This window comes from Rana temporaria, chromosome 8, assembly GCF_905171775.1.
Source record: "Rana temporaria chromosome 8, aRanTem1.1, whole genome shotgun sequence".
NCBI classification, from domain to species: Eukaryota; Metazoa; Chordata; class Amphibia; order Anura; family Ranidae; genus Rana; species Rana temporaria.
This window is the reverse complement of record NC_053496.1, coordinates 75,627,599-75,650,234: the sequence shown is the minus strand read 5'-3', so window position 1 is coordinate 75,650,234 and position 22,636 is coordinate 75,627,599. Positions and strand designations below refer to the sequence as shown.

General features: G+C 42.0%; 1 protein-coding gene across 2 annotated transcripts in view; it reads left to right on the top strand.

Moving 5' to 3' along the window:
* Positions 1–1,196: 1,196 nt before the first annotated feature.
* Positions 1,197–22,636, top strand: part of A1CF (APOBEC1 complementation factor) — an 80,919-nt gene continuing 59,479 nt past the window's right edge. For both annotated transcript variants that reach the window (XM_040362063.1, XM_040362062.1), the window contains exon 1: positions 1,197–1,298. The gene's annotated coding sequence lies outside the window, so the exon portion shown is untranslated. The remainder of the gene's footprint in view (positions 1,299–22,636) is intronic.

Sequence of the window (22,636 nt, the reverse complement as noted above, 5' to 3'; positions counted from 1 at the left end):
CTCTCTTATCCCCCTCTAAATTTAGGATAGCACATGTACTGAAAGTACACAGGTGCTACACAAGTAATGGCGACTATCCGCGATTTATAGCGGGACTGCGGCATTGTGGCGGACAGATCTGACACATTTGACACATTTTTGGGACCATTGACATTTATATAGTGATCAGTGACTGATCACCTGACAGTTTCCTTGCTGATTGCTTCTGGCAGAAGAAGTGGGGCCTTTTTTGCAGGGCATCAGAGTTGCCCGGGGGGCAGGAAGCCTTGCCTCCGTCTGCTCTGATGGCTGCACCACTTTTGCCAGAAGCGATCAGCCTGGAAAATGTCAGTCCAGCTCGCCCCTGCTCCACCCTCACCCTCCACTAATTTTCACTTGCCAAATGCGAGCAGGTGAGTGGAAACTTTGAGGGCCGCTCTAGTACACTTTTTGCACATTGTTATATTTGTCATATTGTGTATTTGGTAGTTTAGTAATGGATGTCCCGTAGGCCATGGCAAATATTTTTGTAATATTGTATAAGATGTTATATCACATGTTTTCTGATATGAAAGCATCACATTCAGTTTCCCAGACAAATTCGATTTCCGCTGAACTATTTATTTCAGGGTAAAATGAAAGCAAGCATCCGATTGGCTGCTGTGGAAAACACCACCTCATTTCCTCTCTCACCTAGATTTTTGACACATTTTGTACAGCTATCTTCAAAACATGAACGGCAAACACTGTGGAAAATCTTTGATCTGTTTTCTCAGTTATTTCATTGCAAATACAGGCAGGTTTGATTGTGTAAAGACCTCAACTTCAAACCTACCTCTGCCTTTAAAACACTATGGGGAGATTTACTAAAACCGGTGCACACAGAATCTGGTGCAGCTTTGCATAGTAGCTTCTAACTTCAGGTTGTTCAATTAAGCTTTAGCATTAAAGCTTAGACGCTGACTGGTTACCATGCACAGCTGCACCAGATTCTGCATGCACTAGCTTTAGTAAATATCCCCCATGTCGTAGTAATATATACCTGTCTTATTTTAGAAAGGTATTGTGCTGTTTTAGAGCCTTGTCACTGGTGTCGTTTTGTGATGATGCTTTCTATGGCTCAGCCTAATTATCTGGTCAAAGGGCTATACAGCTAAGAGATAGAGCAAGTTAACGTTTAACCCGCGAGGATTGTAAACCAAACCTGAGGCCAATGAACCTTTGGAGTTTGATATGATTAAGGAATAACCAGAGGTACACGTCTCAAATTCGCCATAATCAAGCAGAACCTGCTGGTGGTGATCTCTGAAATTGCTCAGGTAAGCTTGGAGCTTTTTCTAAACCTGTAAAATATATCTTTAAACAGCAAAGCTAACAAAAAATGTCTGTAAAGCAAAATGTGTACACAACTGTAATATTGCATGCTACTCTTTCTGGATAATCAGAAATGTATGAATAGGTTCTCCCTGTGTAAACAATATGTTGTGTTAAAAAAATTACTTATCTATACATTTTATATGTCATAGTATTTTAAATTGTAGAAAAAACAGCAATCACAATTGAATGCTCAGACGTAAAATGTTATGGGCAATAGAGATGCATTATTTTTACATTAAGAAGCTTACCATTTTTAGTTAAACCTGGTATGTAAAAAAAAATGTGTTTTTTTGATACGTTGTTTTTTTTTAAATTTGAAAATTAATTCAAAAGACTTATGATGCCTGCACCAAATTGAATAATGATATAACAAAACAATTATTTTCTCATCTTTTCTTATATCTCAGCTAAACCATATATTGATATAGGATCTAACATATATATATATATATATATATATATATATATATATATATATATATATATATATATATATATATATATATATATATATATATATATATATATATATTTTTTTTTTTTTTTTTTTTAATATTCCATTTATCGTTTAATTTAATTTTTGATCAAGTGCACACTGTGTTCAAAAGGAAATACATTGCTAAATGTTAAATACATTAAGTATGGCTTTGTTTATCATTTCCCTTATATTTCTTATGCTTTGTAAATGGGTAAGCAAATTTACTTTTAATGTACAGAGTTAATGATGCAAGCTTAAGAAGGCAAACGCTGTTTGTTTATATATTCAACCAGCTCGATCTGTGGTAGAGAAAGGCGTAAATAATCAGAATTGCTTATTGACATTACTGTTATAGTCTCTGTACTACCTTATGTTTCAGGCCTACAAGGTATCTTTGTAATAAAATATGGATAATTATATTTAAGCAGATATGTTGTTTGAAAAGAACTAAAACGATCAAAAGGTTGTCTGATCTAATTAGAAATATGTCACATATTCATTTATATTATTAATACATTTATTGGGCTAAAACCTGATCGAAGACACTTGCTAGCTACGTATGATTATATATGTATTTCTTATTCTGAAAGGTACTTTTAATAAAAAATTATACATAGAAATTAATGTTGATATAGGGTGCTTAAACAGAAAGTTTAATTCAGATGTATATTTACTTGCTCTGTTACATATCAGCCAACTTTTTGGGGGATAAAGGTTAAAAATTATAAAAGGTGTTGTGTAAAAAATATTTAGGCTCTGTGCATACAATATATAAATGCAGAATGTTACAGTCTTTAGAGTTAGCGACTACTTACATCCATGTATTGAACCTTAAATTATACACTAAACTTTATATTTTATAGAAAACAAGATATATATTTTTTATAAAATACCAGTTACAGTAGAAGTACCAATAAATGGTGTCATTTTGCAAGTCTATAAACAGGAAAATAAAGTAGGCAATCGTAGTAATAACATTGTCTAAAAATGTTAAAGATGTACCCACAGTTTATTTGCCACATCAATCTAGTTTGATATCTCTACTATATCTAACCAATCAATGGCTTGCAATTGTCCATGTAAATACTGGGAGGTGACGGGAGGTAGGACTAATGAATAAAAAAGTTAGTCATGCAGCTATTGTATGCTAACCTGTAAATAAATGCACATACAATTGTAAATATCTGTTTTATGCTAAATTGTATTTTTTTCTAGACATACAATTGTATTAGACAATGAAAGCAGTAAGCAGTTATCTATTTGCAGTTTATGTCATATTAACTGGTAACCATGAATAGAAGTAAGACAAGCCTGGTATTTAAAAAAGAGAAAGTAAAATAGGTTATATGGCTTAGCATGGTGGGGTCATGACAGTAAACTTGAAAAATATTATGGACTTTCTAATGTGAAAGTCCAGATCTGCCTGCATGAATAGAGGCATCCTGTGTAATGCTAAGTCTTGGTGGTCCCATATCTGCTATAGGAGACGTAGGGTAAAAAAGAATATAAGGGGAAGAAAACAAATAAGGATATGGAGGAAGGAGATCATCCTGCCTTATACTTACACATTAAAGCACTAAGGGGCATATTCACGTATAATTGCGGCCGTGTAACGTAACCCGTTTACGTTACACCGCCGCAAGTTTTCAGTGTAAGTGCCTGATCCACAAAGCACTTACCTGTAAACTTGCGGCGGTGTATCGTAAACACGTCCGGCGCAAGCCCGCCCAATTCAAATGGGGCGTGTACCATTTAAATTAGGCGCGCTTCCGCGCCGGACGTACTGCGCATGCTCAGTTTAGAAATTCCCGCCGTGCTTTGCGCGATGTGATGTCATTTTTTCGACCGGCGACGTGCGTAGCGTCCATTCGTATTCCCGGACGTCTTACGCCAAAACAAAAAAAAAATTTAAATTCGACCCGGGAATGACGGGCATACTTTAACAAGTTAAGCCATGTTAAAGCAGGTGTAAATTTGCGACGGGAAAAAATTACTAGTGACGACGTAACGAACGCGAAAACCGTTGTGGATCGGCGTAAATGCTCATTAGCATTCCCGACGCAGGAAAACGACACAAACTCCACCCAGCGGTGGCCGAAGTATTGCATCCTAAGATCAGACAGTGTAAGTTAATTACACCTGTCGGATCTTAGGGCTATCTATGCAGAAATGATTCTATGAATCAGCCGCATAGATAGGACAAGAGATACGGCGGTGTATCAGGAGATACGCCGTCATATCTATTCTGTGAATCTGGCCCTTAATGTGCTGGTGGCGTCACACTGGCGGAAATCACCCTGCATCCCGCCCGGGAGCTGAGGGGACGAAGAGCCCCAAGGAAACCGGACCCCAACATTGAACCTCCAACGGGATGGTAAAGCCCACACTGGCACTGTAGACGATGCTGGGAGGTGGCCTTGGAAGTGTCTAGGGAAATATGAGGGAAGAAAGTTTTGGTAAGGTAAAAGGTGCGCAATTATATAAGCTCACGGTGATGAGCAAATTAATGTAAGGTGAACTAAAGGCGATATAATACTGTATTAAACAGTTCTGGGAGTGTAAATGAAGGTGAAGGGAGGATAATGAGGTATAGATTAAAGGCATATGTTATGTGAAGAGCACCTAGATATAGTATATGTGTAGAGAGGTAAGTGGTAAAAATAATTGTAAAGATGGAGCCACTATCTCCAACTAAAATACAAAGAAATTACCTGATAAGTGTCAGAACCATACTCCAAATGGTGAGGTGTAATGGGGAACCCGGCATCAGCAACTAGCGGACAGTGAGGATGCTCAGACCACGTGGGGAGCTATGAGGGATCCCATGTCACCCCAGGGATACGCCCCCAGCGTCACGCTTGCACGATTAGAATGAGGGGAAATCCACGTCTAGAGCGGCAGCCGCCACCCATACCGACGAGAAGTCATTCTCTCCACGAGCGCGGCATCAGATGGAAAGGGATGCCGGCGCAATGGTGTCAATGGCGATGTTTACACGCACGGCATCTAGCGTGGCGCCGATGCGTAACTGGACAAGTCCGCCCACCCCCACAAGCACAGCACACCAGCTTGGGGAGGGAAGGCGCCAGGAGCGCATCGCAGCCCCCGGGCCTAAGGAAACAAAAAGACAACAACAGCCAAAACAGCGCCACCACGTGCAACCAACACAAAAAAAACTGGAACAACAATGAACATGTTAGACATACAATTATTATTATTATACACCATTTATATAGCGCCAACAGTTTGCGCAGAGCTTTACAATGTAGAGGGGAGACAGCACACTTACATTACAGTTCAATACAATAGTTATTTATCCAAATTCACATTGCATTTTAAAGATGAAACCTTGTTATGAGAAGCAATATATACTCTTTTGTCCAGTTTTTCTCAACAGTTGACTGTGTTCCTTTTTAAAGTTTGCTCACTGGATGCGCTGCGTATCATTTAGCATTGGGAATCAGTTTTGCCTCATAGACAAGATAATATTAGTCAGTTATGATACAAGTGTCTGCCTATCACAGCCTCTTGTGCTTGGTCACCCTAACACAGTGGGCCTAGGGGTAGCTCTGACTTTAAAACTTAAATGTTTCAATGTATACTTTTTGCACATATAAAAGCATCATGATTATTCTTAGCTAAAATAGTTGTACAAAGCTATTCCCCAACTTTAAGGGAACCCTATGCTGGGAGAAATACAAAGGATGCCATTGCTGGGTGCAACAATGTAAGTTGCCTAGCTGCCGTGCTACTACTAAGCTACGGGCCAGGAGCAAATATGAAGATCTGAAGCTGTGACCTGATTTGCTGCACATTTGTTCTAGTTAAGTGATTACCAAAGTATCATAGAGGATAAGCATGACAGACAACTAGCATTTTTGAACATCATGTGTCAGTGGCTTGGTACAGGTGGATTTTGGTGCAGGTAGTTGTCACAGCACAGACAGGCCTATACTAGGGCCTTCTTACTCTAAACTTCCCTGCAACCCAAACTTTAATCATCCTTGCAAACCTAACACTAACTCTACAGAAAACAGGTACAATCAAATCTTCTCAGATACCATAGAGCAGGTGTGCCCAACCAGTGGCCAGTGTAGCCCTTTGATGTGGCCCACGACCTCCTGCTCTTGGTTGGAATAAAATAGAATAGAATACTGTTATTAAAAGGTACATTTTTATTACTAAAATCACAGTGGGCTGGATTCAGTTAGATTTGCGCTTTTTTTACGGAGGCGCAGGGCAAAGTTTTTGCCCTGCTCCCCCGCAAATTTACTGCGCTGCCCTTGATTCACGAAGCAGTAGCTCCAAAAAATGGAAGGGCGCGCCGGCAAAATGCCCGGCGTAAGCGCGCGCAATTTAAATGATCCCGTAGGGGGCGGGAATCATTTAAATTAGGCGCGTTCCCGCGCCGATCGTAAAGCGCATGCTCCGTCTGGAAACTTTCCCAACGTGCATTGCGGCAAATGAAGTCGCAAGGACGTCATTTGCTTCAAAGTGAACGTGAGTGGCGTCCAGCGGCATTCACGAATCACTTACGCAAACTACATAAATTTGAAATTTTGCGACGCGGGAACGACGGGTATACGTAACATTGGCTGCCCCTGCTAGTAGCAGGGGCAGCCTTACGCGAAAACCGCCGTACGGAAACGACGTAAACTGCGTACGCAGGGCTCGCGTAACGTTGTGAATCGGCGCTAGTATGCAGTTTGGTATGCTGAGAATAGAGTGGGCTCTATAGAGCCAAGTTGGCTGCCATCCAGCCACTCTACTCATTGCGACACGCCCAAATTAGCACCTCAGGAGGGATTTCATAAAGCAGGAATATAATCCAATGACAATAAACACACAGATCAGGAAAGCAGCTAACATAACCACAACACTATAAGCAAATAGAGAATCAGGTCCCTCTAGTGCTAACCAGCAACCTACCCCTAGAAGCTCTAAGAAAGCCCACAAAAAAGCTCCAGCCTCTTTTCCACAAAGATGAGAAACTTTGAGAAATATTCCCAGAATCACAACTATTAGCATATCGATAACCACCCAACCTAAGACAGCTAAATGTGTGACGTTCCCTAAACAGCCCAATACCAAATGAAACATCTTCCTGCATGCAGAAGAGATGTAAGACTTGTACACACATCTACAGCACATATAGGATACCGATATCCAGGATCACAACATACACATAGTACAGAATACAGGGTAACTTTTGTGTGCCAAATGCCCATAGGACGCTGTTTGCAAAGAAGGTCCTTCAAAAGTTCAAAATATTAACAATTACAAAACCCATGTCCCTGTGGTGGTGCATTTCTGTAGTATACTGTAGATCAGGGCATAAGTAATCTAAAAATGATTGTACTAATAGGAAATTCAAATCAAGAAAATATAGGTAAGAATGGAAATGGCAATTCATACACAAACTCTGGACAGGGTTCTATATCTGGATAGCAACAAATAAGTGCTACTAGGATTTTAACTAATTTTAAGACTTCTAAAAAAAAAAAGGATGTTTTTCACAGACCTTTGTTGAAAACAATGGATAGTTCAAATAGACTTAATGAGGTGACAAGCTTGAGGTGACAATAGCTGAAATTGTTCTATGGACAGTTCAAAAAGACTGTTATTGAGGTGATAATTCTGCCTGGAATCCTTATCTGTGAGTTAATTGCCCCAAAACCACCTCTGAAATCTGACCTCTTATCTCTTACAAAGCCTGTGTCAAGAAAATGTATATGTCATTGCTCCTCCTTGTAACTTTGTATATAAATATATGGATTTCTGAACCACTTTTAAATATGTAGAAAGCCTGACAAAGGAATCAAAGTTATTCCAAAAGCTTGCATCTTTAAACACTTCAGTTAACCCATTAACTATCATACAAACCTTTCCTCTAACCCTAAAGCCCTGTACACACGATCGGATATCTGATGGAATCTAATCCGATGGATTTTTTCATTGGATATCCGATGAAGCTGACTTTCATCAGTCTTGCCTACACACCATCAGTCAAAAATCCAATCGTGTCAAAATGCGGTGACGTACAACACTACGACAAGCCCAAAAAAATTTACTTCAATGCTTCCGAGCATGCGTCAACTTGATTCTGAGCATGCGTAGATTTTTGACCGATGGAGTTCCATACAGATGATCAGATTTTTCTATCGTTTTTTTATCCATAGGAAAAATTTAAAACGTTCTATTTTTTTACACTGATGGAAATAAAACCGATGGGGCCCACACACGATCGGTTTGTCCGATGAAAACAGTCCATCGGTCGGTTTTCAGCGGACAAACTGATCGTGTGTACAGGGCTTAACACTAACAAGTACACTAACATTCTCTCTAACTGTAACAATAACACTAGGCCAAACCAAACTCTTACGCTAATCATCGGGATAACTGTAACCCTATCACTGACCTATCACGGGCAGACTAGTACTTACCGAGGCCGAGAGCGGTTCACCTTTGCGACTAAGCGCACCTCGACCCCAGGGGATGAAAGGCACAAAGAGGCACAGGCTACCCAGCAGGTTCAAATAGACTGGTATCAGGGTCTTTCAAGTGGACAAGCAGCTGTGTCAAACTGACAGGTGCATGGCTTGCTGAAAGAACTAAGTCAGAGAGTCCAAAACCAGGCTGAGGGTCAAGCAAGGGCTGGTAAGATAGTCCAAACACAGCTGGAGGTACTGTGTAGGGAACACACAAGGCAAGTCCAGGTCACAGGCAAAAGGTCAAGGCAAGGAGATAAGAGGCAAAGTCCAGGTCACAGGCCGAGGGTCAAACACAGGAGATGAGCGGAGTCCGTAATACGAGCCGAGGTCGGGTCCAGGAGAAGATCAGCAGAGTCAGAGGCAATCTGGGTCACAGCAGGTAATCAAACACAGGAACAAGTCACAGGAAGCTGAAGACGAACCAGCAATCTCTCTGAGCACTTCCTGAGCTTTTATAGACAGCCAGGAAGTCATGTGATGCATGAGTGTTTCACTGTCAGCTTTGCTGCCATCTAGCGTTCAAATGAAAGTAGAACATGACTCTACACAATGTGTTTCTCTGACATGACCATTCCACTAACCATTACCATAACCCTATATAAATACAAAAAAGTGTGCAGCACTCAAATAATATAAAGACTACCTAAAAAGAATTATACTCAGTGAATCACAAATTCTATTTAGTCGGTAGGCAATGTCTAAACTCTAATGAAAAAACTCATGATGTCATCACACAACATGGAACTGATAGGAAAGTGCCACTGTGAGTCAAATCATTGCAACATTGTTTCCTGTAACCCTAATGCCTTGTACACACAATCACATCGGAATTCCGACGGAATTCCATCGACGTAAAATAGAACATGTTCTATATCTAAACTCCGACGGAATTCATCGGAATATCCGATGAAAAAACTCAGATGGGGCTACACACAATCGGAATATCCAATGGAAAAAGTCCGTCTGACTTTTTCCATCCGAAATTCCGGTTATGGGTACAAGGCTTGACTCTAAGGCCTCGTACACACGATCAGAATTTCCATTGAAAAAAGACAGACGTGTGTATGCCCCATTGGATAAATCGGAAATTCTGATGAATACCATAAGATATTACATAGAGAACATGTTCTCTCCTGCAGTTGTATTGTATTCTAATGAGGGGAACTCCCCCCTCCCCTGCCAGAATACACAGATCAGCACTTGCAGATATTGGCTGAAAGCTCTGACTGAATGCTTGTTTTCCAACAAGACCATTTAACCACTTAAGCCCCGGACCAATACGCTGTCTAAAGACCCAAGGTGTTTTTACAATTTGGCAATGCGCTGCTTTAACTGGTAATTGCACGGTCATGCAATGTTGTACCGAAACGAAACTTGCGTCCTTTTCTTCCCACAAATAGAGCTTTATTTTGATGGTATTTGATCGCCTCTGCGATTTTTATTTTTTGCGATATAAACGCAAAAAGACCGTAAATTTTGAAAAAAAATGATTTTTCTTATAACAAAAAGTAAAAAATATCGAATAAACTAAATTTTAGTCAAACATTTAGGCCAAAATGTATTCAGCCACATGTCTTTAGTAAAAAAAATCCACATATAACCGTGGCATGTGTGAGAAATATATCATTTAGTGACAACGTTTTGTAATTTTTTTTTTATGGTCATGATTCAATCACTTGGGGCAAAAAAATTAAATATTCCATGGACTCAACATGCCTCTCAGCAAATAGCTTGGGGTGTCTACTTTCCAAAATGGGGTCATTTGGGGGGGTTTTGTGCTATTTTGGCATTTTATGGCCTTCGAAACTGTGATAGGTAGTGAGGAGTGAAATCAAAAATTTGCGCCCTTAGAAATGCTAAAGGCGGTGCTTGGTTTTCGGGGTCCCGTACGCGGCTAGGCTCCCAAAAAGTCCCAAACATGTGGTATCCCCGTACTCAGGAGAAGCTGCAGAATGTATTTTAGGGTGCAACTCCACATATAACCATGGCATGTGTGAGCAATATATCATTTAGTGACAAATTTTTTTTTTTTTTTTTTTTTCTCATTATTCAATCACTTTGGACAAAAAAAAAAAAATCAATGGACTCAACATGCCTCTCAGCAGTTTCCTTGGGGTGTCTTCTTTCCAAAATGGGGTCATTTGGGGTTTTTTTGTGCTATTTTGGCATTTTATGGCCTTCGAAACTGTGATAGGTAGTGAGGAGTGAAATCAAAAATTTACACCCTTAGAAAGCCTGAAGGCGGTGATTGGTTTTTGGGGTCCCGTACGCGGCTAGGCTCCCAAAAAGTCTCACACATGTGGTATCCCCGTACTCAGGAGAAGCAGCAGAATGCATTTTGGGGTGTAATTCCACATATGCCCATGGCATGTTTGAGCAATATATCATTTAGTGACAACTTTGCGCAAAAAAAAAAATATATATATATATATATTTATATTTCCCGCAACTTGGGTCAAAATCTAAAATATTCCATGGACTTAAGATGCCTCTCAGCAAATAGCTTGGGGTGTCTACTTTCCAAAATGGGGTAATTTGGGGGGGTTTTGAATTGTCCTGGCATTTTATACACAACAATTAGAAGCTTATGTCACACATCACCCACTCTTCTAACCACTTGAAGAAAAAGCCCTTTCTGACACTGTTTGTTTACATAAAAACATATTATTTTTGTTGCAAGAAAGTTAAGTTGAACCCCCAAACATTATATATTTTTTTAAAGCAAAGGCCCTACAGATTAAAATGGTGGGTGTTGCAAATTTTTTTTCCACACAGTATTTGCGCAGCGTTTTTTCAAACGCATTTTTTGGGGAAAAAATACACTTTTTTTTATTTTAAAGCACTAAAACACACTATATTGCCCAAATTATTGATGAAATAAAAATTATGATCTTAGGCCGAGTACATGGATACCAAACACGACATACTTTAAAATTGCGCACAAACGCGCAGTGGCGACAAACTACATACATTTTTAAAAGCCTTTACAGGTTACCACATTAGATTTACAGAGTAGGTCTACTGCTAAAATGACTGCCCTCGATCTGCCCTTCGCGGTGATACCTCACATGCATGGTGCAATTGCTGTTTACATATGACTCCAGACCGACGCTTGCGTTCGCCTTTGCGCAAGAGCAGGGGGGGACAGGGATGCTTTTTTTTATTTTTTTATTTTTTTATATATTTATTTCGCTTTTTTTATTTTATTTGTTAACTGTTCCTTCCATTTATTTATTTTTTTACCATTTTTATTGTTATCTCAGGGAATGTAAATATCCCTTATGATAGCAATAGTTAGTGACAGGTACTCTTTTTTTTTTAAATGGGGTCTATTAGACCCTAGATCTTTCCTCTGCCCTCAAAGCATCTGACCACACCAAGATCGGTGTGATAAAATGCTTTCCCATATTCTCAATGGCGCCGTTTATATCTGGGGGGGGGGACATTCCCTCCCACTGAATGTAAAAGCAGTCTAGAGGCTAATTAGCCGCTAGGACTGCTTTTACATGAAAGCCGACCGCTGGCTGAAAAGAATGATACCAAGATGATGCCTAAACCCGCAGGCATCATTCTGGTATAACCATTCAAAGTCCAGCAACATACCAGTACGTTGATGGTTCTTGTTGGACATGTATTGTAATCTTTTTTTTTTTTCATGCAGCCTGTTGGCTGAACAAAAAAAAGATTGATCGGTGGGTATGCCCACCATTAGAATACCTCCCTTCATCCACCCACTTCTAATGATGGGCATACATGCACCATTTATATATGCCGAAGCATGGGGGCATCCTCCCGCAAAAAAGTTATGCCGCGTACGGTCGGACTTTTCTATGCCGCGTACACACGGTCGGACTTTTCTATGCCGTGTACACATGGTCAGACTTTTCCACAGGAAAGCCTCCGTAGGAATGTCAACCGTATGTACGCGGCATTAAGAGCAAAATCGCTCCTCCGCCCCTAATGCCCCCATGCTCCGGCATATATGCTCTTTTTTGAACTGTAGTGGTGAAATCACCTCCTACAGCATTGGAGTCGCGGCTTTATATATCGTGGGAGCAAACACTGTTGCTGTCACGCTAAATAAATCCGCACTGCAACTGAATGGCGTACCTGCTAAGCAAATGATGGTTAACATTAAAACAAAGTAACATTCCAGTATAACAGTAAGATCATACCATACCTGCAAAGCAAATACCTATAAAAAAAACATAGTAAAAAATAAAACATTTTTTAACGCAACCTGTGCCTAAAATATATATATGCCGAAGCATAGGGGCATCCTCCCGCAAAAAAGTTATGCCGCGTACGGTCGGACTTTTCTATGCCGCGTACACACGGTCGGACTTTTCTATGCCGTGTACACATGGTCAGACTTTTCCACGGGAAAGCCTCCGTAGGAATGTCAACCGTATGTACGCGGCATTAGGAGCAAAATCGCTCCTCCGCCCCTGCTGCCCCCATGCTTCGGCATATATGCTCTTTTTTTTAACTGTGGTGGTGAAATCACCTCCTACAGCACTGGAGTCGCGGCTTTATATATCGTGGGAGCAAACGCTGTTGCTGTCAAGATAAATAAGTCCGCGCAACAGCTGAATGGCATACCTGAAAACAGTAAAGTAAATTACATACCTGAAAAGCAAGCATGAAAAAACATAACAACAATAAAACTTTGCAGAATAGAATACAGTAAAAAAGAGAAGAACAATAGAGAGAGAATAGAGAGGGAGAGAACAATAAAACGACAACTATTTTTTTATTTTATTTTTTTCCTTTTTTTTTTTTTTAACACTTTTTTTTGTAACTGTTCAACTTTTCGGTTCCAGGTTTGGGTCTCTCAAAATGCGATGGCATCTTGGGAGACCCTCTGTAAGTGAGCCTAGCCTGTGTAATGTTTTGCCCTACGCTAATACTTCACTAGTGTGTGGAAGCGTTCAAAACATTCCCCAATACAAAGACCAGGATCGGCAGGACATTTGGGACAAAAATAACGGGTGTCACGCCTAAATCCGCGCTTGGTACAGACACGACATCTTCTTTGGGGGGTTCGTTGGGTAGGGGTACTCTCGATGGCATACAAAAAATGCCTCTCATGCAGTCGGCTTACTGCATTTGGTAGGGGCTGGTGAGGTACAGTACCGCCTGGATACAGGAGTTCTGTGATGATATCCTTCTGGAATTGAAGGAAGGATTCATTCCGTCCTGAAGCTCTGTATACGACATGAGCATTCAGTAGAGCCAATTGGAATAAATGTAAAATGAATAAATGAGACACTTTTTTGTACCAGCGTCTCGTCTTGCGGGCAATATGATACGGCGCCATCAACTGGTCGTTGAGGTCCACCCCTCCCATGTTTTGGTTATATTCGTGGACACAGAGGGGTTTCTCCACAACACCAGTCGCCGTACGAATTTGTACTGTCGTGTCTGCGTGAAGGGTGGTAAGAACGAAAACATTCCTATTGTCCCGCCACTTCACAGCGAGCAAATTTTTACATCTGAAGCAGGCTCTCGCCCCCAGGCTAAGACGGGCATCTACAAGCCTCTGGGGGAAGCCCCGGCGATTAGGTCGCACGGTGCCACATGCTCCAATCTGATGATCAAACAAGTGGCTAAAAAGTGGCACGCTGCTGTAAAAATTGTCCACGTATAAGTGGTACCCCTTTCCGAATAAGGGTGACACCAAGTCCCAAACGATCTTGCCAGCGCTCCCCATGTAATCTGGGCATCCTTCCGGCTCTACCTCACTATCTTTGCCCTCGTAAACCCTAAAGCTCCATGTGTAGCCTGTGGCCCTGTCACAGAGCTTATAGAGCTTGACCCCGTATCTGGCACGCTTGCTGGGAAGGTACTGTTTGAAAGACAAGCGGCCAGCAAATTTAATGAGGGACTCATCAACGCAAACAACCTGCTGGGGATTAAACAAGGCTGCAAAACGTTCGTTGAAATGGTTTACGAGGGACCGAATTTTGTAGAGCCGGTCAAATTCAGGGTCTCCACGTGGACGACAAAGTGCATTGTCACTGAAATGCATAAACCGCAGGATCGCCTCGTATCGTTTCCTGGCCATGTGAGCAGAGAACACGGGCATATGGTCAATGGGATGTGTGGACCAATACATCCGCAATGACGGAAATGGGTGTATGCCCATGTTGAGGGTAAGGCCCAGAAATGTCTTAAATTCGGAAACCTCAAGAGGTTTCCATTCTTTGGCAAGGAGAGACTGGGGGTTAGCGGCGATGTAGGTACCAGCATATAAATTAGTCTGGTCCACAATAGATCTATAGAGATCTTCCGTGAAAAACAGCGAATAAAAATCAAGTGACGTAAAGTTCGCTGTATCCACCTGAATACCGGGTTGGCCAGTGAATGGGGGAAGTACGGGTTCTGCAGAAGTGGTGGGGACCCAATCAGGATAGGCAAATTCTGCAGGAAGGGCACTATGGGCACGACGGGCCTGTCTTTGTCTTCTTCTTGGTGGCAGCGGGACACTACTTGTGCTTGCCACCTCGCCAGCTTGAACTGCACTTATGGGACTCGCCACGTCGCCACGTCTTACTGCAGTGCTGGATGAACGACCAGGGTGTACTAGGCCGCTGGTGCTTGCCAATCCACCAGAAGGAATAGCGGCGCTAGTACTGGCTCTCTGCTCCATACAAGGGTCCTGCGGTTCTTGCTGCTCAACAACATCAGAATGGGGTCGGGTACGCCTGGCCTTAGCAGGGACCACTACTCCGTCGTCCGAGCTATCTGACATGGAGCCGCTGTCGTAAACAGGATCGTATTCTGAGCCAGATTCTGTCAGATGCGTGACCTCCTCTTCTTCACTATCTGACATGCACAGAATCCTGACGGCCTCTTCACCACTGTACATTCGCTTTGCCATTTTGGGTTTTAAATTTAGTGGTACACTGGTGATGATTCACAGGTAAAAAAAGCACCTGACTATAGAAAGGAAAATGTAGAAAACGCTTCCAAAAAAACTGTTAGCGATCGCAGGGATCAGGCCTGTCTCTACGAACGCTGCAGTTGTGTGTTGTGTTTTTGAAGTGACAGTGATCGATCGATACTGCACTTGGGTGGGTTGGGCTGGGCAGAGGGGGAAAACGCAGGTGCTAGCGGGTATCTGGGCTGATTCCGCTAACAATGCGTTTTTGGGTACCCTAAACTGCTGGGTACGCTAGTATAGATCTGATCAGATCAGGTATCGATCCGTTCAGATACTATACCACTAAGGGGGGTGTATGCTTTGCGAGTGGGTGTAAGCGGTACTGGCACTAACCTAACGCTACCTGGGGCGATGCAGACCCTGACTGACGCTAAAATTTAATTTATATCACCCGCCGGGCGATCAGGGGGTTAAACCTTTATTGGGTTATATACGGCGGGTGCCCTGATGCTATAAACAGCAAACTAACCAACCAGCGTCAACCGTAACACTTATACGGTGATCACTGGTGAAAGGGTTACCTAGGGGGCAATCAGGGGTTAAAAACTTTATTTATGGGGGTACCTAATGCTATAGAACCTGGCGGCGAACCTCAAAAAAAACTAACTGCCTAGCGGCAACAGTGACACTAATACAGCGATCAGAAAATCGATCGCTTAGTGACACTGGCAATAGGGGGTGAAAGGGTTAACTAGGGGGCAATCAGGGGTTAAAAACTTTATTTATGGGGGTTCCTAACGCTATAGAACCTGGCGGCGAACCTCAAAAAAAAACTAACTGCCTAGCGGCAACAGTGACACTAATACAGCGATCAGAAAGTCGATCGCTTAGTGACACTGGCAATAGGGGGTGAAAAGGTTAACTAGGGGGCAATCAGGGGTTAAAAACTTTATTTATGGGGGTTCCTAACGCTATAGAACCTGGCGGCGAACCTCAAAAAAAACTAACTGCCTGGCGGCAACAGTGACACTAATACAGCGATCAGAAAATCGATCGCTTAGTGACACTGGCAATAGGGGGTGAAAGGGTTAACTAGGGCGGTGATCAAGGGGTTAAACCTTTATTAGGGGGGGTAGGGGGCTACCCTGGACCTAAAGGGGGCTAAAACTAACTGCCCTAACACTTTTTTCTGTAACACTGACACTAAATGCAGTAATCAAAAAAAAAATGACACTGCATTCAGTGACACTGTTACAGGAGACTGGGGGGGGCGATCGGCGGTGACTGAAGGGGTTAAATGTGCCTGTGTGTGCTGGTGTTAGAGTAGTGTTGGGGTGCAACTTACTTGTGTGATGTCTCCTCTCCTCAGCGGTGGTCGATATGACCACCACGAGGAGAGATCACACACTTCCTCCTTCCTGTTGTTTACACTAAACACAGGAAGGAGGAGGGGGGAGTGCAGGGGAGCGCTGGCATTGGCTGAGAGCAATCGCAAGGGGATGGCTGAAAACGGACAGCCATCCCCTCATCCCGGATCGCTTCTGCAGCCGACGGAACCGCCGCATGTACCGGGGGGGGGTCCAATCGGACCCCCGACCCACGTCAAGCAGAGCACGTATATATACGTGCATGTGCCTGCCTGTGCCATTCTGCTGACGTATATGTACATGCGGCGGTCCTTAAGTGGTTAACAGAAGTCAGTAATTAGACTAACTTCTGTTGGACAGACAGCAGTACACACATACTAAAATTCGGCCAGTTCCCACAGAACCTTCTGAATTTCAGCGTGTGTGTCCCAGGCTTAACAATCACAACATCCTCCCTGTAACCCTAACATTAACCATCACATGCATGTGTGTGTATGTTTATACTAATATGTTTGTTTTAGGGCTGGTTCCTTTATGTTTCACTGCAGTGTGATTTTCAGCCCATTCATGTGAATTGCACTGGATCACACAAAAAGTAGTGCATGCACTACTTTTGAAAAACACGGTGCCCACAAACACACTGCGCTTGCAATCTTTGGTGTGCCACTAACAATGTACTGGCACCCACAGCAGATCGCAAAGGTAGTGCATCTTGAACACCGTGCTGGAAATTTGCATTGTTTTCTGGTGTAAACCAACTCTTAGCAAATTACAGACCTGACACAGACATACAAGATTTTGTTTACAAAGTTGGAGCTTGGCACTCTAAAGGTTGTCTTATTACACGTTCACATGGTGCTAGATATCCAAATATCAGCGCTGTTGACATTATCCAACAGGACATGGTAAGATAATCACATAGGACAGCTTGAAGACAGATGGACCACATGGAATGAACAATGTTATAACAACATATCTTTCTGATCAAAGATAAGATACCTCTGGATTCTGGAGTAGGTGGTATATGTAGACGAGTAAATATAACAATAGGGGTTTAATGCTTGATATCAGTAAATGAATAATGATAAGGAATCTACTCGTCATCTTGATCACTGGTTTATTCCTTTTGTCCTATTAGCAAAAAATGAAAGAATAGATTGCCTAAGCAGAGAGAGTATCTTTCTCTTTTTTTCTGAGAATCACAGAGGTTTGCCAACATCTTGGAAAATTTGTGTAAGACTGGTCAGACACAGTTTGGGGCAGATCCACAGAGAGAGTACGCCGGCGTATCTAGTGATACGCCGGCGTACTTTCAAATTACCAGCGTCGTATCTTTGTTTTGAATCCTCAAAACACGATACGACGCATCTGGGTTAGATCCGACAGGCGTACGTCTTTGTACATCTTCGGATCTTAGATGCAATACTTTGGCGTCCGCTGGGTGGCGTTCCCCTCGTTTTCCATGTTGAGTATGTGGATCCGACGATCCACGAACGTACGAGCGCCCGTCGCATTTTTTTACGTCGTCTCTAGTCGCATTTTTTCGGCGTATAGTTAAACCTGCTATTTGGTGGCGTACGCAATGTTAAGTATGGCCGTCGTTCCCGCGTATAATTACATTTTTTTTATTTCGTTTGCGTAAGTCGTCCGTGAATCGGGATGGACGTAATTCACGTCCAAGTAAAAAAAAATGACGTCCTTGCGACGTCATTTAGCGCCATGCACGGCGGGAAATTTAGAAACGGAGCATGCGCAGTATGTTCGCCGCGGGGACGCACTTCATTTAAATGAAACACGCCCCCTACTCCCCGATTTGAATTACGCGCCGTTACGCCGCCAGAGATAGACTACGCTGCTGTAACTTACGGCGCAAATTCTTTATGGATTCGAACCAAAGCCGTGTAAGTTACGGCGACGTAGCGTATCTCAGATATGCTGCGCGGGTGCAGATCTCTGTGGATCTGCCCCTTTGAATCTAAGCCGGTTTAGCAGGGGAGATTCAAACCATTTACCTCCCTGGCGGTATGATTCTTTCTGGTTTTAGGTGCTGAAAGCGGTACAATTATTTTGCATGAAAATTTGGCGTTTTATATTGTAGGCCTGTAATTCTTAGGAATAACTCACTTAAATCTGTCCAAACAAGAGTCTAGTAGACATCTCGGGTATGATAAAGTTTGAAAAACAAAATCATAAATTATAATATAATAAATAACTATAACTAATTTTAACAAATAATAATGTAATTATAATAAAAATTATTCAATAATGTAATCAAATCCAAAACACTGAAATTTGCTCAGTTGCAGAATTGTCGCTGTCATTACTTTTATTTTTTTATGACGAATTTCCCCACAAATCGCTATCGCTTAATTCTGCAAGTGATTATAATTTATAATCTCTGTTTTCTAGCTGCTCTAAAATCACTTTTGACATAAAGGGACACTTTTGGTTTCTATGAAGAATCTACAGTTTGCAAGCAGAAAGAACAGTTTTTATTATATAAAAGTACATGTAGGGCACTGGGCAGACCACTAGGGACAAAGGGGGTGTGTATTTTTTACATACAGTACTGTAATCTGTAAGATTACAGTATACTGTATGTATTGTGTTTATTTACTTTTTTTAATTTGGCGCCGTTCTCGGCCCCTGTGCGTAACGTCGCAGGGAACGGAGATCGGCGGCACACAGGGACTGTGTGAATCGAGCCAGGACGCCGCTCGCTCACACAGCGGGGAGGCATCGCAGGATCCAGGGAAAAGGTAAGTAAACCATGCCTGTGGACACTGCGAGGCGAGCCCGAGTCTGGCTCAGGGATACCGCTTTTGGTAATGAAATCTCGGGAATCTCGGGAAGACTGCCAGGGGGGTTAATGGGGAGGCTGACTGTACCAAGTTGATCAATCAATCATTGTATGATTATCTGAATGTTATTACACAGCTTTCATCCAAAATTATCTGAAAGGACAAACACAAAAATTGTTCTCGTACAATACCAGATTGTACGATTGTTCGTCTGAAAATACAATACATTAGATCACTTTCAAATTTGTATTCTGTCGTACAAGAATTTCCTTACTTTCCTTACTTTAGTAGCCTCTTCATTTGCATACATACAAGGGGGAGTACAACTGGAGGGATACGTAGTGGAGAAGGATCTGGGGGTTTTGGTAGATCATAAGCTCAATAATGGCATGCAATGCCAAGCTGCGGTTTCCAAAGTGAGCAAAGTCCTTTCTTGTATTAAGAGAGGTATGGACTCCAAAGAGAGAGATATAATTTTGCCCCTGTATAAATCATTAGTAAGACCTCATCTGGAATATGCAGTTCAGTTTTGGGCCCCAGTTCTCAAAAGGGATATTGGGGAACTGGAGAAAGTGCAGAGAAGGGCAACCAACCTGATAAGAGGCATGAAGGAGCTCAGCTATGAGGAAAGATTAGAGGAACTGAATGTATTCAATCTTGAGAAGAGGAGATTAAGGGGGAATATAATCAACATGTACAAATATATAAGGGGTCCGTATAGTGAACTTGGTGTTGAGTTATTCACTTTACGGTCAACACTGAGGACAAGGGGGCACTCTTTACGTCTAGAGGAAAAGAGATTTCACCTCCAAATACAGAAAGGTTTCTTCACAGTAATGCCGCGTACACACCATCACTTTATGTGATGAAAAAAAATGACGTTTTTAAAAACGTCACTTTAATTGACTGTGTGTGGGGGAAAACGTCGTTTTATGTCTTGTAAAAAACGACCAAAAAAAATTGAAGCATGCTTCAATTTTATGTGTCGTTTTTCAAAAGTGCACTTTTTACTTCACAGAAATTGACCGTGTGTAGCAAAAAACGTCGTTTTGTAAGACGTTTTTTCATCCACGCATGCCCAGAAGCTACTTCAATGGTAAAACGTGGTGGAACGTAACCTCACTTTGCTAGAACATTGTGAGAAAAACGATGGTGTGTAGGCAACTTCGTCTTTGAAAATTGAAGTTTCAAAAACGTCATTTTTTACTTCACAGAAAGTGTCGTTTTTTTTCATCACATAAAGTGATGGTGTGTATGCGGCATAAGAGTTGTGAAAATATGGAATAGACTCCCTGCAGAGGTGGTTCTGGACAGCTCAGTAGATTGCTTTAAGAATGGCCTGGATACTTTCCTAGATGTACGTAATATAACTGGGTACTAACATTTATAGGTAAAGTTGATCTGGGGAACATCCGATTGCCTCATGGGGGATCAGGAAGGAATTTTTTCCCCTGCTGTAGCAAATTGGATCATGCTTTGCTGTTTTTTTTGCCTTCCTCTGGATCAACTGTGGGTATAGAATTGGGTATTTGTGATTCTACGATACTATTATTATTAATTATTATTATTATTATTATTATTATTATTATTATTATTATTATTATTTTATTTCTTATGGTTGAACTTGATGGACTTGTGTCTTTTTTCAACCTGACTAACTATGTAACTATGCAACTTTGTAACTATGAGACAAGCATGCAAAAAAAAAAACAGACGATCATTTGTCTGATAATCTCATCGTGTGTACTAGGCTTAAGGCAGGCCATAGACGGTGCAAAGTTCTGTCCTGCAACATTGGATGGGGATCTCAGACCTCTTGTGCTTCTGCTTAGGCGCTGTTGTCTTTTAGTGCAGATGAAATACATAAAATAAACAGAGAAGCGTTATACCCCATTTACACGAGGCGGACTCCGTCTATACGAAGTCCGCCTGCTCCCATCAGCTCAGCTGGAGATCAGTCCGCAGATCTCCGCTGAGCTGGCAGATGACAAGCTATTCTCTGCTCACTGAGCGGGGAGGGGCATGTGCAGCGCCGCTGATTCCTATGGAGCGATCTGATGAAAACGGACAGCATGCCCGTTTTCATCAGATCTCATCCGATCCGCCATGGATGGATATGGACGTATCATCATACGTCTGATTTTGTCAGATCGGGTCGGATGTCAGCGGACATGTCTCCGCTGACATCCGACGCTCCATAGGACTGCATGGAGTGGCCATTCAGGTCGGCCGTCAAAACTGACAGGCGAACCTGAATGGTCCGTCTGTGTGAATGGGGCCTTAAAGTGTCACTAAACAATATCCTTATTCTTCAAAAACAATGCATACGTATCCACTATTTAAAGTAATACTAAATGGCTCAGCCCTGCCCCCTATCTCTCCTCATTGGTTCACTGACCTTGATTGACAGAAGTGGGAGCCAATGGTGCCCTGCTGCTGTCTCAGCCAATGAGGAAGTGAGTCCCGGACAGCCAAGTCTCTCATGCAACATCACTGAATTGAGAGGGGGCTCAGGTAAGTATTATGGGAGGTGAGAGGGGCTGCTGCACACAGAAGGTTTTTGATCTTGATGCATAGAATGTATTAAGATAAAAAAAACTTCTGACTTTAGAAACACTTTAATGGCCCTATAATCTTTCTTCATGAATTTGTTTCTACCGTGTACCCCTGCTGTCAGATTTCAATAGCCCAGTGGGAAGGATTCCCCCATCCACATTGAAGGACTTGGAAAGTATACAGTAAATATCAACATAATAGCAAAATATTTAGGTAGGTGTCCTAACACGCTATATAGGCCAAAATCTTTAGTGTACACACTTGTTTAAAAACCATACATTCATGTTTAGCTACTTACAGCTGGCTCCTGCTTGCCCTTTAAGGGGGTCTTGAAGTAGAACTAAACTGTATCTAAGCACCATAACTGAAAACACTATTTAGTTTATTTTTAATGTTCAAAGCAAACTCATCCATCCATCCATCTGTTTCTATGCTTTACTTTTATGATTAATCACATTGCCCCCCCCCCCCCTCCAGCATTTATAGCCATGGCCATCTTAAGTAAGGGCAGATGAGCATTTTCCTCCTTGAATCCATGGTCCGGTAGGTCAGGCAAGCAGACAGGAGGATGTGCTTAGACTCCTGGGGTGTATCACATCATTGTGATCTAGGACAGAAACCAAAAAAAGCAACTGAAGAAATAAAAAAATAAAACAGATGAGCGAGTTTGGGGTGGAGGAACTTGACTGGCCTGCACAGTC